Source organism: Chelonia mydas, chromosome 14 (genome assembly GCF_015237465.2).
Source record: "Chelonia mydas isolate rCheMyd1 chromosome 14, rCheMyd1.pri.v2, whole genome shotgun sequence".
Lineage (NCBI taxonomy): Eukaryota > Metazoa > Chordata > Testudines > Cheloniidae > Chelonia > Chelonia mydas.
In genome coordinates, this window is record NC_051254.2 from 36,750,708 (window position 1) to 36,767,313 (window position 16,606).

Sequence of the window (16,606 nt, forward strand, 5' to 3'; positions counted from 1 at the left end):
CCAGAAGAGTGGACGGTTCTTACCTCCAGGAGATGCCTGGGATCTTCCATCTAAGCCTCAATGGGACCCCTGTTGCTTGGTCTGACAGGAGGAGATCATCTGTCTCCACTGCTCCCTGCGCTGGGCTGGCTGCAGCACACATCTGGGTAAGAGGCTGGGCCAGAGAGATGTTACAGTCAGGGTCCAGGCATCCCAGAAGGAGAACAGAGGGTCTGAAACCAGAAGACGAAGCAATCAAATCAGCGGATTCGACAGAGAAGTTTTCTACCCTACAGGGACATCAAAGAAGGTCTGTTAGGAAAGCTGAGATGTTAGTCTGGAAACTGCGAAGGCAAAGATTGTGACTTGTTAAGATTCAGTTTTAGTCACTACAAAGTGTGTTGTGTTTTGTTTGTCTGTTTGAAATGTGTCTCCTTCTCTTGCTTAGTCTCACTTAAATCTCTTCTTTGTTACTATGCTTCCCAAACCTCCTCAGTGTTGTGTGTTCGAGTGAAGTGTGAGTCTCCAGCCTACCCAACAGGCTGAGCTGTGCCCTGTCTCTCTGAAGGTAGCGAATAATTTCTGAGCGGTGCTGGGCTCAGAGTCCAAGGGCAGTTCACCAGACATCTCCTGGGAAGCCCAAAGAGACCAAAGGAGCAGGAGAGATTCAGGCCCCACTGACCCATGGGAACTTCCCACAGAAGAGGCTACACAGGGCTCTAGACACAGCCACTTTGGGTGTGTACCAGAGTTCACTCACCGCTAGATGCTGGCCAGGCCTCGTGTCACCGCTTTCTCGCTGGGCTAGCAACCCCGCTGATACTCACTCTTGCAGTTTGTCGGCTGGGAACTCAGCCCTACAACCAGGTAACTGTCCTTTACTCCACTCCTTCCTGGGTCGTGCTCCTTGCAAACAAAGTCCCAAAATGTCTTGTACAGAAACAAGGCCTTCCACCCTCGTGGGGAGTTCTTCCTCAGCCTGATTTCGGTTCGGCCTGCCCTTCTTGGGTTTCTATGGTCTTCTATGTCCCCTTCCTTAGGGATGGTGAGAGAAGCCAGTCCTACCCTGGACTCCAGGGTTTGGCCCAAGGCCGTCTACTGAACAGCTCGCTCTGCTTCTGGACTTTTGCTGTTGTTTTCCCTTGTTTCCTCTCAGGTGGGGCTCACTTGTTCATCAATTTGGCCTAGCCCCAGGCTAGGCAGCCATAGGCCAAGCCACCCTGTTAGATACCCTCCTCCTTCAAATCTGACAGGTTTGCTGAGGGGATGGTGAAACCCCATTGCTGATCAGAAGGAGGTCAGAGTCTGTTCTCTAGGAGCTGAAGGTCCGTTTGTCCTGCTGCGGGAAGTGGAGCTGGAGAGCGGAGATGTTAGGTGAAAGAGACTGCATGATGGAGTTGGAGACTGAGGGACGGGAGCCTCCTCCCAGAAATGCTCCCAGGAGAACAGGTTTGAGGAGGAGTTCTCTGGGGAGCCTCTTGCTTGGAAAAAAACAAGGGTGGCACATTGATGGAGATGTCTCTGTCCCAGGGATGGGGGAAGCTCCCAGCCAGGCTATGCAGCAGGGATCCCATTTCTCCCCCAAGAAACCCATTATGCCCAAAGAAGTCAATGGCTCTTACCTCCAAGAGGGAGCGGGGTCTACCCTCTCAGCCTCTTTGAGAACTACCACTGCTTGGCTTCCTAGGACAAGGGACCTGTCCCCACTGCTCCCTGAGGTGGCTCAGCTTCTGACTGCACCCATCTGGGAGGCTGTCACACACCCCACGGCCTAGAAGACATGCGGGGAGGAGGCTCCTCTTCATGTCAGACTCTGAGAGCCCAGAGAAGGGCCAAAGGAAAAATAAAGGGCAGGAGATGAAGCTAGCCCTGAGCCTCTGTCCCATCCTCACCTCCTCAAATGTGGAGCTTCCTGAGCTTCAGTTGGGCAGACAGTCTGTAGCCCTGACCCAAAGGTCCTTCTGCACCATATGGGGCAGGAAGATCTCTCCCTGGGAGCATGGGGAATGGGATGGGGGTGAGATCAAGGAAAGAGGGGAGGGATATGGGTGTTAGGGAAAGAGCTCCTGCCCCAGATGAAGGAATTTGGGGGGCCGAGGGAAGGACACAGCTCCACAGAGAGGGGAGAGAGTTTCTGTGAGTGTCAGGGGCCTCCATTTCTGCTTCCACTAGCCCCGCATTTATAGTGAGACAAAGCAGTACCTGCAGCAGGGAGCGGGACTTGCTGAACAGGGAGGGGAACCTTGAAGAGCATCAGATGAGCCACAGCCCTTGCAGCGCCTCGGGCATCTGGTGCAAGTGTCGGATCATGTGAAGCTGGCCCATGACCTTGGCTGTGACATCCTCGTGCTGCAGGGGAACGAGAACATGCCAGAGACTGAGACACTCCCCAGGAATCAGGGAGGATGAAGGGCACCTGGAACCAGCACCATCATTTCCACCCAGCAGCTGCTCATGTCTGAGTGGTGGATTCACCCTCCTGACCCCTAGGATGGAACCTTGCTCTCCTCTCTAGTGACCTTCAGTGCCAACCCCCCTCCTTGTAGGGTGAGCTCCTGTCACTTCCCGTCAGTGCCCCTGACAGCTGTTCCACCTCCAACCCACCTGGGGACACCGCTCAAGTTCGTAGAACCCTCTCCTCCACCCCTACCTCCATCCCCACCCAGTAGGGCAGGAAGGGGGCTCTAGAAGGGTGGCGGGGGGAGGGAGGGATTCTGGCAGCAGTGAAGTGGGATGGGGAGAGCTTGAGACCTTTCCCCAAGACACCCCAGTGACAAAAGCTGAAGCCACAGGATGGCAGCCCTGGGGAACGGGACAGGTCAGCAGCCCCTGCCGACTGAATCCTCCCAATCTCTCGAGAGCGGGTCCAGCCCTACCAGCAGCAAGACCAGCTTCCCACGCCCATGTGCCTCAGTCAGTCACCATCACCAGTCAGTCCTTGGCCTCCCAGGCTGCCAGGGATGGGAGCAACTCTCGATGGTGGCTCGGGTGACATGGACACTAGGCCATGGGGAAATGGGTGCAGCTCTGTGGGGTAGGAAAGGTTCCCAGAGGGCACTTAGGGGACTCTCCTGTCCTTCCCAGGAGTGATAGCAGAGCACCACATCCTAAGAAGAGAAGTCCATGAAGGCCAGAAGTCCCCACTAGGCTCCTTGCTACCAGGCCAGCGAATGCTGACAGGATGGGAATGAGGCCCCGGGCCCCACCCCAAGCTGCTCAGTCAATTGCAGCTGCTTACCGTGTCCCCCATCAGTTGCTGGACTTCCCCCAGGAGGGAGTAGACGAGCACCAGCCCAGCCTGGCTGACACGCAGCAGGGGGTCGTGGATGGCCAGCAATGCTGTCTGCACGAAGGATCTTCTCTGCCCGACGGAGAAGAATTTTCCAAAGACCTAAAACCAAGAGGACATGAGGCTCGAGCAGATTGCCCAGAGCCAGCCTTCAAGTCCTGGCGGTACAATGGCATCTCGTGCCCCAAAGAGTGGGGAAGAGAGCTGCTGTGGCCAAGGCAGTTCATTCCCCAGGAGGCTTTCAGGGTCCCAGGGCTCAGGGAAGCCCCTTTATTAAAAGGTCACAGATGCTGAGGGACCAAAGCCTCCAGTGGCTCTTTCGGGAGGGCAATTTATGGCAGGGGCCAGGATGGGCTGGAAATGGATCTCTAATGTGTGTGAGCAGGCCCACTCTGCTGTGCAGGGCACAGAGACGATAGGGGACCCTGTCTTGCTTCCAGCAGAGAGATCTCCTGCACCTCAGTGGCTAGAGGAGTGTGTGTGTGTTGTTACGGGGGAAGGGGGCTGGAGCTGACAGACCAAAGGTCTCTTCCCCCAGCTAAGTGATTTCTCTAGTTGCTGGCTATGGCCTCTGCAGCTTCTCGGTTTCTTCAAGGGGAATCCAACCTGCAGCCTGACAAGAACAAGGAGACTCCTGGCCCAGTCCCAGTGTGGGATCTTTAGCACCAGCATGTCCCACTGGTTGCTGGATGAGGAACTCTGAACTGGAAATAAGGAGCGGGGTCTTTTCCTGTCTCCAGGAGGCATCCACTGCAGGGAACCCAGCCAGCCCCACTCCCTGAGCTGTGTCATGCCCTGGCACAGTGCCCTTACCTCCCCCACTCTGGCTGTATTCTTGTATCCCAAGAGCCTGCTGTCCTGGTGCCAGTCATAGCACCAGAGATCTTCCGCGTCATGTATGGTCAGGCCTGGAAGAGAGAGAGAGAGAGATACTTTTCTCCTCATTCTGGTTGCAGTTTCTGTGTCCTTCCAATCCCACTGGTGGCTGCACAGTGGAGTGGAGAAGAACAGAGGCAGAGAGAGACTTGTCCTCCAGCGGGGGTCAGTCTGAGAGAAATGGTCTGGGGTCCCATTATCAACCTGTGGTCACTCTCAGTCCCCTATTGGGTTCCGTGTCCCAGCTGGGTTCCTTACCCCTCTGTTGGAGCAGCAGTTGGTAGAGCCGGTAAGTCCCCTCCCTGGCCTGCCGGCTGATGTCCTTGTCTGGCTCGCTGACAAATAGAGCCAGCTGGGCCACATGGTGACCCATCCGAGGGAACTCGGCTGAGATCTAAGGGAAGGGAGAGCAGAGGGGACTCCATCAGCATTTTCCTCTCAGCTCCCTGTCCCCCCTGGGCCAGAGGGCTCCTTCCTCTTAGCCCCTCTGCAGGAGATGCTGGGGGAGAGGAGCTTGAGATCGACCCTTCATTTGCTCTGCTGCCAAGGGAGCCCGGAGCTGCTTTGGGATGCCAAGCAGGGGCTGGAGCATGGTCCCCTTAAAGGCCCAGGGACAACACTGAACCAGGACAAGAAGAACTTGACTCAAGCCTAGCTCAGTCCTGCTCTGACTCTGCCTCCCCATGAAGAACCCTCCTAACCCACAGCCCCGGCAGCAGCAGCAGATCCTGCAGCCCGCTGGAGCCAGCCCGCCTCCGCCGGGAGCCAGCAAGCTGGGCTCGGAGCTCACTTACGTCAAACTCAGGGAGGGTGACTGTGTATCTCAGCAGGGCTGTGCTGCTCCTGATAGCCCTGGCTCGCTCCTGGGGCACCCTGGACACGACCCAGAGGTTGACATGCTGTGGGGAAAGGAGGCAGGTCAGACTCAGTGGCCAGGTGCACCTGCTTTGCAAATGAACCCCCCACGCCCCCAGCCCCAGGGGCCTGAGACATTCTGCGCAGGGGGGGATATCTGAGGCCTTGATGGCAGAGCTCTAGAAGGGGATTCTTTCCCCCAGGACGCAGCTTGTACCCAGCAGGTCATAACTTCTCAGCGTCTCTCTAGATTGGGACAATATTCGGGGCTGGGGCTGGTCCCATCCTCCCAGAACTCCTGATTCCTGAACAGTTCACCAGAAAGGAGACTGAACCCTCGGCCCTTCCCTGCTACGCAAATCCTTGGGGGGATGTAGGGAGTGACTGAGAGCACAATCCCCCCAGGAATTTCAGAGCACATCAGAGGGAAGGGCTGATTCCCTGGGCTCCTCCTGTTTCTCTAGGAAGGAGCATGTGCCTCTTCTCTGAGAACCATCTCCCCAATCTCATGGGCTCTGTGTGTTGGAGGGGTGGGGGAAGGGTGGATTTTCAGACTCTCACTCCCCAAGACAGCCAGGAGCCCTGTGCTTAGAGCTCAGCAGAACCAGGGAGAGCTCTGGCTTGGAGTCTCAGCTCCTTCCTCTGTCCCTCAAGAAGGAAGGACCTGACACTACATTGCACTGACCTCCCCAACCAAGGACGGCCTACTGGGGACCCAGTTAGGAGGACAGAGTAGAAAATGGATCTTCCAGTCTCTCCTTACCAGTCTCCCAAAGAGTTCAGGTCAAATGGGGCTCACCTCCAAGATGAAGTGGAGCCTGTCTGTGTCTGGGGACTCTGCCAGCAGGTTCCCCAGCATGGCATCCAGGACCTCTGGGATGACTTTGTGCAGAGCCTGCAAAGCATGGGTCAGAGTTAGGGAACCTGGGCCTACACCCGCCACAGGATGGGAAGAGGGGTCTCTGGGAAGCACTGGGGAGACTCCCAAACACATCTCCCGGCCTCTCTCCTTCACATCCCACTGCAGGCAATTCGCAAGAATTGATGACCCCTGGACCTTTAATCCATGAGCTTAGCAGGTCTCTGCAGAGGGCCTTGTAGGCAGAAGAGTATGAAACAGCCAAGTTGCTATGGATGGAAGCTGGGCTTCTGGGCAAAACACGGCTTATGAAAGAAAGAAAGAAAGAAAGAAAGAAAGAAAGAAAGAAAGAAAGAAAGAAAGAAAGAAAGAAAGAAAGAAAGAAAGAAAGAAAGAAAGCAATCCCCCAGGGAGGGGTAATCTCTTCCCTGCTGGAGGGAAGGATCCAACCCTGCAGCTTGTTCCATCTCCGCTACACCACTCCTAAATCTAGAGCTCCAGCAAATCAAGGAAGCAGGGACCAAGGACCACTCTGGAAGAGAAGGAGGATGGAGGAGGAGGAGGTACCTGGATGCCGGTGGTGTCCTTCTCCATGCCCAGGGTGAAGACGGAGTGAAGGGCAGCTCGCAAGAGGTGGGTCTCTAGGGCTGGCTCCAGTGCAGGTTTCATGGTGCTGGCAAGACAGAGGAGCTGGTATTAGACTGTGCAGTACGGGGGTGAGACTGTCACCAACACGGACACCAACCCACAGGGATAGAGGCACAAGCTGGCGAGAATGGAAACTGAGGCACTTAGCTAGGGAATGACAAGGCCAAGGCGTCACAGACAGACCGTGGCAGGACAGGAATAGCTCCTGTTCCCTGGAGCCTGCTGCCCCTCCTGTATCTGAGCCCGGGAGTGAGCCCCTCCCCAAGGCCCCTGTCATGTTATGGGAGTGAAAAGAAGAGCCCCGCCAGGAGAGAGTGACCCTTCCCACCCCACCATCTCTGCCAGAGGCGCCACTCTTGGGAGGTGACCTGGGAGGGACAGTGACAGTGACTCCCAGCCTTGGGCCTGAGCAGCACTGGGGTGAGGGGAGCCGGCGGGGCGGGGGGGTGGGGCTGTCTCGGTACCAGAGGTTGCCCACTGCAGCAAGGGAGTAGGCGAGGACGGCGCTGGGTGACGAGTCATCGGGAAGCTCCTCGATGAGCTCCTGTGAGACGCGAGGGAGACAAAGGAGCGTGTGAGATTGAGGCCCGACTGACACCTCCCAGTGACGAGATGACACAGCCAGTGCCCCACATGGCCAGCAGGATCCCCCACCACCTCCTGCTCCTCCCATTCCTTCCTGCCCATCAGACTTGTCCCCCTTCCCGGATTCCTGCCCAGCTCACTCCCAATCCCCTTCTCTCCTCCTCCCTGTCAAAACTGCCCCCATTCAGCCCCATCCCGATGACCGAGCTGGGACCATGTGATTCCTTGTCCCCCACTCTCAGCTGCCCCCCAGCCACACAATTCCCGTCTCTCTCCTCCTCCAGCTGCCGTATGGCGTGTCTCACTCACCACAATCCTCTTCACCACGGCCGCCTTGCAGCAGCGCGGCTCCAGCGTGTCCTCCCCTCTCTCCCGTGCAGCCAGACATGCGGGGTAGATGGCCTGAAGGAACAGGAGCTGCTGCCCCTCATCCTGGACCCACCAGGAGTGGGGTATCGTGAGAGAGAACCTGTTAGCTAGGGACCTTCCTGCCCCACCCATACCAGCTCCAGGGCTCAGGCCTCAATGGGGGAATGTGGGGACCCGCCTATTGTCCAAATCCCCCACCACTCCTACACAAGCAGGATCAGGAACTGGGACAGTGCCTGTGGGGGGAGATGACCTCAGCTGTTGTGGGACAAACACCCCCATCTTGGGGGTCCCACATCATGGATGTTAAAGGGCCCCATTAGGGGTGGTGGATCAGGAGGGACAAGACCCTTGGAAGCGGGGTGGGGATGCTGGGAAGGGACAGGGCAATCTTGGTTCCAGCCCAAGTGGGGAACATTTGTACCTTATCGTCTGCACTGGAGCTGCTCTCGGATGACCTTGAGAGCAGCTTCATCTTTGGCCATGTCCATCCCCTTCCTCCTGCTCCGAATCTGGGGCGTCCCTGCACCAGAGAGGGAAGGACAGGGGCATGGTGGGCAGAGCAGGATTCAAGATCCCCCTTCCCACCTCAGGCACCCAGGGCAGATTGGGCCCCAAACCTCCCTCTCAGGGATGCCTTCAGCCCCCAACAGCTTCAGAAGCCCAGAGCAGAGCCCCCCCTCCACTGGCCAGGACTCCAGGGGAGGTGCCTGATTCCCCCAGCCCAGGAGCAGCAAGGACCAACGTGGCAGCAGCTCTTCACGCCCCCACCCCAGGTCCCCGTGCGGAAGGGGCAGCTGTGTGACGGCTGCTGCTGTCCGTGGGGTTCGCGTGGCTCAGGCCAGACAACTGGGCTGGGGACCCCCCCCCATATCACTGGGAGAGCAGTCTGGACCCAGGGTGTTCACATCCCGTCCTCAGCCCTCCCATGAGCCCAGCCTGGCTCCTCACCTGGAACAAAGCAGTGGCCTCCATCGGCCTGGCTGCTGCCAGAGGCCCAGGTGCTGCCGCTGTCCCATGCTGAGCTGCCGGTGCTGGGACAGGGACCTTCCCCCTCCTGGCCTGCGGGGGCTGGAAGGGCCTCAGAGACCGGGCAGGGCGATGCCTCCTGATGGGAAGGAGGGCTGGGCTCCTGGGGCCGCTGCTGCCCACACAACCAGCCCCAGAGCCACCCTGCCCGGCGCCCCTCCTGGGCTGGGTCCTGTCTGCAAAACCGCAGCCTGGGCCAGCTCCACTGGGGCCTGGTCGGGGCTGCTCCCAGCTCGGCGCCTGTGCCGGGAGCCGGGTTCCTTTTCCAGAAGGCCGGGCACTTCCGCCGTCTGGCCTGGACGGGAGCTGCTTCCCCGCCAGCGGGGACGCAGGGGTTGCTCTGCCCCTTGGGAAGACGGCAGCTGCTTCCCTCAGGCTCTGGGGCCACCTGCAGAGCCTTCCTCCGCAACATCCGCAGGAGCCTGGCCATCCTGGAACCGAGCGGGGAGCAGGGGTGAGTCTGGGCTCAAGGCAGCCTTTCACTCCTGGGCCTTTTCTGTCCCTCCTCCTCCCTGCTCCAACCACAGCCGCCCCCTCTGCCCCTACAGGAGTGCAGGGAAGTGCCATCTACACACACTGGGCAGGAGTTCATTGCATGATCTGCTCCCAAAGTTCCCCCTCGTAATCCCTGCTGCTGCAATATCCAGGAAGTCTCATCCTTTTCCAGCAATGGGGTCAGTCCCAAAGACCATCGGTTCCTCTGGACAAGCAGCCCCCTCCTGTCGTCCCAGGCCACTCTCCCACCCAGGCTAGAGAAGGAACAGAACCCAGGAATCCGGACTTCTCCTGGGAAACCATTCCCCACGTCAAAGTCACAAAGACCCTAGGCACAGGAAGACCAGGGCCCTCCTCGTTCCCCATTGATTTCCAGACTCAGCAGCTCACAGGGTCTGGCCCAGCTCCGAGACTCTCAGCCTGGGGAACAGTGTCCCACAAGGGAAGGGCTGGGAGCCCCATTGCTGGAACCTTTCCAAACACACTGGAGACGGCTCTGGAGAAGCCCCTGCCTGGCCTAAGAAGTAGGGGCTCTTGGGGGCTGTTTGCAAAGGAAATCCCCCTTTGGAGATAGTCTCTCCCCGTTTCTGCCTCTCCCCAGACAGACAGGGGAAGCCACCGAGGAACCCGAATGCCACTCACTTGCTCTCAGTGATGGGATGATGGATGGCGGATGTTCAGGGTCAGCAGACGTCCCTCGCCCTCCTCCTCACTCTCCAAGCCCAAGGCAGGCTGGAGAGGATGGTGACCTCAGGAGTTACCCTGCCCAGCCAGCAGGCAGGGTGATGACACGAGGGCGATCGACTGGCTGTGAAAACAAGAGTCTGTCTGATTGCCAAGGGATCGGAGAAAACTCAGCCAGCAGCAGGGGGGTGCAGAAGCACTGCCCTAGGGCAGAGGTGACAGCGCCTCCAGGATCCGGTCATCCCAGCACTTTACACATCTTCCTGGAGCCTCCCAAACCCACTGGACTGTAGCCATGGGACCCCAACCCTACTGATGGCAAATGGGCCTCAGCTCCGAGCACAGGGTCACACTGAGTGTCAGAGCCATGGATGGACCCCTTCACTAACCACTGCCGCACACTCCCTCCCACAGCTGGCCATTGCTAACCAGTGCCCTAATGTCTGGTCCCCCTGCCTTTGAGAGGGAGTGTCACTCCTGCTTCATTGCTGCCTATTGATCTGTGGGACTTTGGGCAAGTTGCTCCCCTCTCTATGTCTCTCTGGGACTCACATCTCTGAATGGGCTTTAAAAAAAACAATGGTTCAAGTTTGGCCCCAACTAGTTCTTGTTTCTCGAGACTAGCCATTTTAGCAAAGTTTAGAATTCTTGACATTCAACACCTGGAAACATCCCTTTCTCCTTCGCAGACGGCCTTAACATCCCTTATCTCACCCAGGCTCCCTGCTGCCTGAGCTTAGAGAATTGACCCTATTCCCATTGGACCTACCCAAGGTGTCACACAGCAAAGCGGTGACGGAGCCAGAAAGAGAAGACAACAGTCCTGACTCCTGTTCTGACTAACAGACAACAACCCCCCGGAGGCAGGGATAAAGCCCAGGAAATAAGGTGTGAACATTTTCATGGAAACCGTTTTCTGTCAGAAAATCCATTCAGACGAAACCACTTTGTTTCTTGAAATCATAAGAAGTAGGATGAAAATTCTTTGCAAAAATATTTGTTTGCAAAACAAGAGCATCTCCTGTTTGTCACAGTGCATTCAACTGTCTCGTCGTACACAAAGGGGAGACGCTAGGATCTAGCAAAAAGAAAAAGGAGTACTTGTGGCACCTTAGAGACTAACGAATTTATTTGAGCATAAGCTTTCGTGAGCTCCAGCTCACTTCATCGGATGCATCTGTAGCTCACGAAAGCTTCTGCTCAAATAAATTGGTTAGTCTCTAAGGTGCCACAAGTACTCCTGTTCTTTTTGCGAATACAGACTAACACGGCTGCTACTCTGAAACCAACTATGATCTAGAAAATTGGATGAGATGCTTCAGTCTGAGCTAAGTAGTTGCTGCTCTTCACAATTTCAAAAGAATAAAATACAAATAAAAGAGAATATTAGGTCATAATCGGATATGGCTCAGTGTGATCGGACACCTCCTAGTCTGCACTGCTCCGAGTGACACTCTTCAGTGGATCCCCAGCATCCACCCATGGCGAGGTAGGTGGGAGAGGATTGTTATTCGTTCTTCACAGAAGGAGAAACGAAGGCTGAGAAAGGAGCAGGGACTTGTCTTAGCTGATGCAGCCAGTCAGTAGCAGAATTGCTCTCAAATGAGCTACAGACCAGCAATTGTTCATAGTAATTATGCAGCAAGTATTTGAGAAGAATTGGAATGTTCGAGAGGATCATGAACTGCTCTGAGACAATGAATGGAGAGCAGCATCTACATTGGTCAGACATATAACTGGTTGTGACTTATTTGCTTGGTCATAAAAGAGAACAACAAAGACCAGAGTTTCCTCCCTGTCAATAGCCCCCTCCTCAGCCAATCAGGGTTGAGACCTTGAGGGGTGGGAGGCTAAGGGTTCTCATCAAATAGCCCAAAGAATGGCCCTGGTCACCACCGAGGGGATCACTCTCGGAGCCCTATTCCAGTCTCCTCTCTCTGAGGGCCTCCCACAATCCCCCCCCCCCCCCCGCCCCCTGCTCCACACACAGAGCTTCCTGGTAGTGGGAGGAGAGCAGAGGAAAAGGACAAAGGAAGCAAGAAGAGAAGGTAGGAGGACAGAGAAAAGGGAAAACAAAAAGGAGAAACCCCAATGTCCCCAGTGATTCTAAGGGACAAAGTCCTAGGTCGGAAATAAAATACTGCCCCCACAATCTAATGTTTTCCTTTCCTAAAAATCAGCCGGCACCTGGTGGATCAGACTGAAGAGGTTCCAAACCTCTCCGAGGCTCTTACCTTCTATACAGGGACGTCTGTTTTCGAGCAAAACCACTACAAGAAAAGGAGAAAACTCCAAAGAGGGTCCTCCTTGCACTCACGAATGTGAAAGTGAATGCTCTCTCAGTCCTCCAGGAGAGACCTCGAGAAGGAGATGTGCTGAAGCAAAGCCACAGGGATCTCCGAGCTTGCCCCTGTCCTGCACCTCTGTCCTGCCTGGCTGATGTCAAGATCTCTCTGTGAGATCATCGCCTCCTCACCACCTTTGTCCAATAGGCTGAGGTCCTGCCAAAGGCCCTTGTGATGTCACTGCCACACCCACCCCTCCCCTGCAGTGCTGATGTCCTGCCCCTGTCCAGCCACATTGGATGTTTCAGCTGCTTCCCCTGGATCACCCCACTCAATGACTCTTCCTTGTGGGGATGACACCGACTACACAGTAGAACACAGAGGTTCTTCCCCAGGCCGCAATTGGGTTTTCACAAGTTAGTTGACTTTATGGCCAGAAGCAACCGTTAGAGCATTTAAACTGATCCCCTGCGTATCCTAAGGCCTCCTGTATATCAGAAGAGCTGGGCTTTTCTTTTACTCAAATGTTTTCCAGAAAGGCATCTAGTCTTTATTCGAAGAGATCAAGAGATGGAGAATCCATCATTTCTCTTGGTAGTTTGTGCCAATGACGAATCACCCTCTTACAAATCCGGGTCTTATTGTCATTATACTTGTTCTGATTTCTGCTTCCATCCATGGGGTCTTGTCATGCCTTTCTCTGCTACATAAAAGAGCCCTTTTATACTCAACATTTTCTCTCCATGAAGTCAAGCAACTCACTTCTCATTCTTCTCTTGTGTATACTAAACAGATTGAGGTTTTTCAATGTCTCATTACAAGGCATCATCCCCATCACTCAATTACGAATCCTTTCTATACCCTCTCCAATTGTTTTAACATAATATTCAAAATGTGGACACAAGAACTGAATTCAACATTCCAGCATCAGTCTCACCAATGCTCTTTTACTTCCCTTTCCATTCTCACTACTCTATCCATCCAAGAATGGCTTTAACCTTTTTTAACACAGTTTCACATTGACAGACCATGGAGAGCCGCTCGTCCACTATGGCCCCGAAATCCTTTTCAGGGTCGCTGCTTTCCAGCGGATTGTCCCCCATTCTGTAGGGTGCCACCTGACTCCTTTGTTACTGGAGGTATGGGGTTGCATTTGGCTTTATTAAAACCTAATTATTTAGTAAGTATTTTAGAAGAACTGGCTGATTAGAGAGAGAATCATGAATTACTCCAAGACAGTGAATGGAGAAAAGCGGCAAGAGCAATCAAATACATGTTTTGTTATGGCTTATTTCCTTGGTCTTAAAAGAGAGTAACAGAGGACCTGAGTCCTCCTCCCTCACAATAGCCCAAGCTCCCCCAATCAGCACTGAGACTCTGAGAAGCAGTAAAGCTGAGAGTCCTCACCAGATGTCCCAGGCCACCACCGGCGGGAGTCACTCTTAGAGCACCATTCTAGCCACATGTCTTTGGGAGGGCCTCCCGCAATGAGGGTTGGAGAGCAACCCCCCATCCCCAACTCCAGACATGCACAGACAGGTCCTGGTGGTGAAAGGAAAAGCAGGGGAAAAGGACAAAGATGCAAGAGAAGACGAGAAAGGAGGGAGAGATAGGAAAAGGGAAAACAAAAAGGAGAAACCCCAATGTCCCCAGTAATTCTAAGGGACAAAGTCCTAGGTCGGAAATAAAATACTGCCCCCACAATCTAGTGTTTTCCTTTCCTAAAAATCAGCTGGCACCTGATGGATCAGACTGGTCAGGTTCCAAACCTCTCCGAGGCTCTTACCTTCTATACAGGGACGTCTGTTTTTGAGCAAAACCACTACAAGAAAAGGAGAAAACTCCGAAGAGGGTCCTCCTTGCGCTCACGAATGTGAAAGTGAATGCTCTCTCAGTCCTCCAGGAGAGACCTCGAGAAGGAGACGTGCTGAAGCAAAGCCACAGGGATCTCCGAGGTGGCCCCTGTCCTGCACCCCTGTCCTGCCTGGCTGATGTCAAGATCTCTCTGTGAGATCATCGCCTCCCCGCCACCTTTGTCCAATCAGCTGAGGTCCTGCCAAAGGCCCTTGTGATGTTACTGCCACACCCACCCCTCCCTTGCAGTGCTGATGTCCTGCCCCTGTCCAGCCACACTTGGATGTTTCAGCCGCTTCCCCTGGATCACCCCACTTCAATGAAGCGTTCATTGTGGGCTCAAGTAGAACAAAGTAAAACATCAGAGGCTTCTCCCCTTGCTATGCTCAGTTTTTCATAAATTAGCAGACTTTATGGACAGAAGAGACAATTAGAGCATGTCATCTGACCCCCTGCATATCACATGCTTTCTGTAGAGCATAGTAGCTAGTTTTTTACTACACACGTTCCAGAAAGGCATCTAGTCTTCATTAGAAGACATCAAGAGGTGGGGAATTCCCACCACTTCCCTTTCTAGTTTGTTCCTTTGGTGATTCATCCTCACGGTTGAACATGTGTGCCCTCTTTCTAATATGAATTGGTCTCTTTTGAGTTTCCAGCCACTGGGTCTTCTTATTCTTTTCTCTGATAGATTAATGAGCCCTTTCCTACCCGATATTTTCTCTCCATGAAGTCACTTCAACACTTCAATGACGTCACCTCCCGATCTTTTTTATCATCTAAACAGGCTGAGCTCTTTCAATAGCTCATTCGAAGGCATTTTTCTCCAGCCCTCAAAACGTTTCACTGCTTTTTGCTGCCCCATCTCCAATATTTCCAAATCTTTTTTCAAAGGTCGACGCCAAAACTGGATGCAGGATTCCATGATCAGTCTTCCTCATGGTGTGTCACACATAACTATTTCACATTTGGGGACAATGTATCCCTTCAAACCAGCGGCACTGCTTTGGGTACCCGCATGGCCTCACAGTATGCCAACATTTTTATGGCTGACTTAGAATAACGCTTCCTCAGCTCTCGTCCCCTAATGCCCCTACTCTACTTGTGCTACATTGATGACACCTTCATCATCTGGACCCATGGAAAAGAAGCCCTTGAGGAATTCCACCATGATTTCAACAATTTCCATCCCACCATCATCCTCAGCCTGGACCAGTCCATACAAGAGATCCACTTCCTGGACGCTACGGTGCTAATAAGTGATGGTCACATAAACACCACCCTATACTGGAAACCTATTGACCGCTATACTTACCTACATGCCTCCAGCTTCCATCCAGGACACACCATACGATCCATTGTCTACAGCCAAACTCTACGATACAACCGTATTTGCTCCAACCCCTCAGGCAGAGACAAATATCTACAAGATCTCTACCAAGCATTCTTACAACCACAATACACACCTGCTGAAGTGAAGAAACAGATTGACAGAGCCAGAAGAGTACCCAGAAGTTACCTACTACAGGACAGGCCCAACAAAGAAAATAACAGAACGCCACTAGCCATCACCTTCAGCCCCCAACTAAAACCTCTCCAACGCATCATCAAGGATCTACAACCTATCCTGAAGAACACCCCATCACTCTCACAAATCTTGGGAGACAGGCCAGTCCTTGCCTACAGACAGCCCCCCAACCTGAAGCAAATACTCACCAGCAACCACACACCACACAACAGAACCACTAACCCAGGATCCTATCCTTGCAACAAAGCCCGTTGCCAACTGTGTCCACATATCTATTCAGGGGACACCATCATAGGGCCTAATCACATCAGCCACACTATCAGAGGCTCATTCATCTGCACATCTACCAATGTGATATATGCCATCATGTGCCAGCAATGCCCCTCTGCCATGTACATTGGCCAAACTGGACAGTCTCTACGTAAAAGAATAAATGGACACAAATCAGACGTCAAGTATTATAACATTCAAAAACCAGTTGGAGAACACTTCAATCTCTCTGGTCACTCGAACTCAGACCTAAAAGTGGCAATTCTTCAACAACAATAAACTTCAAAAACAGACTCCAAGGAGAGACTGCTGAATTGGAATTAATTTGCAAACTGGATACAATTAATTTAGGCTTGAATAAAGACTGGGAGTGGATGTGTCATTACACAAAGTAAAACTATTTCCCCATGTTTATTTCCCTCCCCCCCCCCCCCCCGCCCTGCCCACTGTTCCTCAGATGTTCTTGTTAACTGCTGAAAATGGCTCACCTTGATTATCACTACAAAAGGTTTTCTCGCCCCCCCCCTTTTTTTCTGGTAATAGCTCATCTTAAGTGATCACTCTCCTTACAGTGTGTATGGGAACACCCATTGTTTCATGTTCTGTGTGTATATAAATCTCCCCACTGTATTTTCCACTGAAATATTCTATTCAACCTCCACGTAGCTTTTACAGATGCCTATCTTATAAAACACCTGCAGTTGAGTGGCGTGAGGCACTCCCAGCAATGAGGCTGCTATGTGATCAGGACAGAATAGAGAATTTTGAACACAGAATGGAATATCATACGATGAACAAATGAAGATTTAACTTCAACTTCTTTATCATTACTAGCGGTTGGACCCAATCTTTGTGCTGTGTTTCCTGGTATGAAAGAAGTAGGAATTCATCTCTTGCTAATCCCAGTCACAACAGCTACAGTTGAGCATATTTTTTCCTCATTGAATAGAATTTTGTGTTCTGAAAGAAGTCGCCTTCTGCCTGATCATGAGCATATCATG

General features: G+C 53.4%; 2 protein-coding genes across 2 annotated transcripts in view; one reads left to right on the forward strand and one right to left on the reverse strand.

Moving 5' to 3' along the window:
- LOC102936186 (butyrophilin-like protein 2) overlaps positions 1-16,606 on the reverse strand; it is a 1,677,894-nt gene that overhangs the window by 693,451 nt on the left and 967,837 nt on the right.
- The window catches only part of LOC114020220 (butyrophilin subfamily 1 member A1), a 1,361,724-nt gene that overhangs the window by 469,206 nt on the left and 875,912 nt on the right, over positions 1-16,606 (forward strand).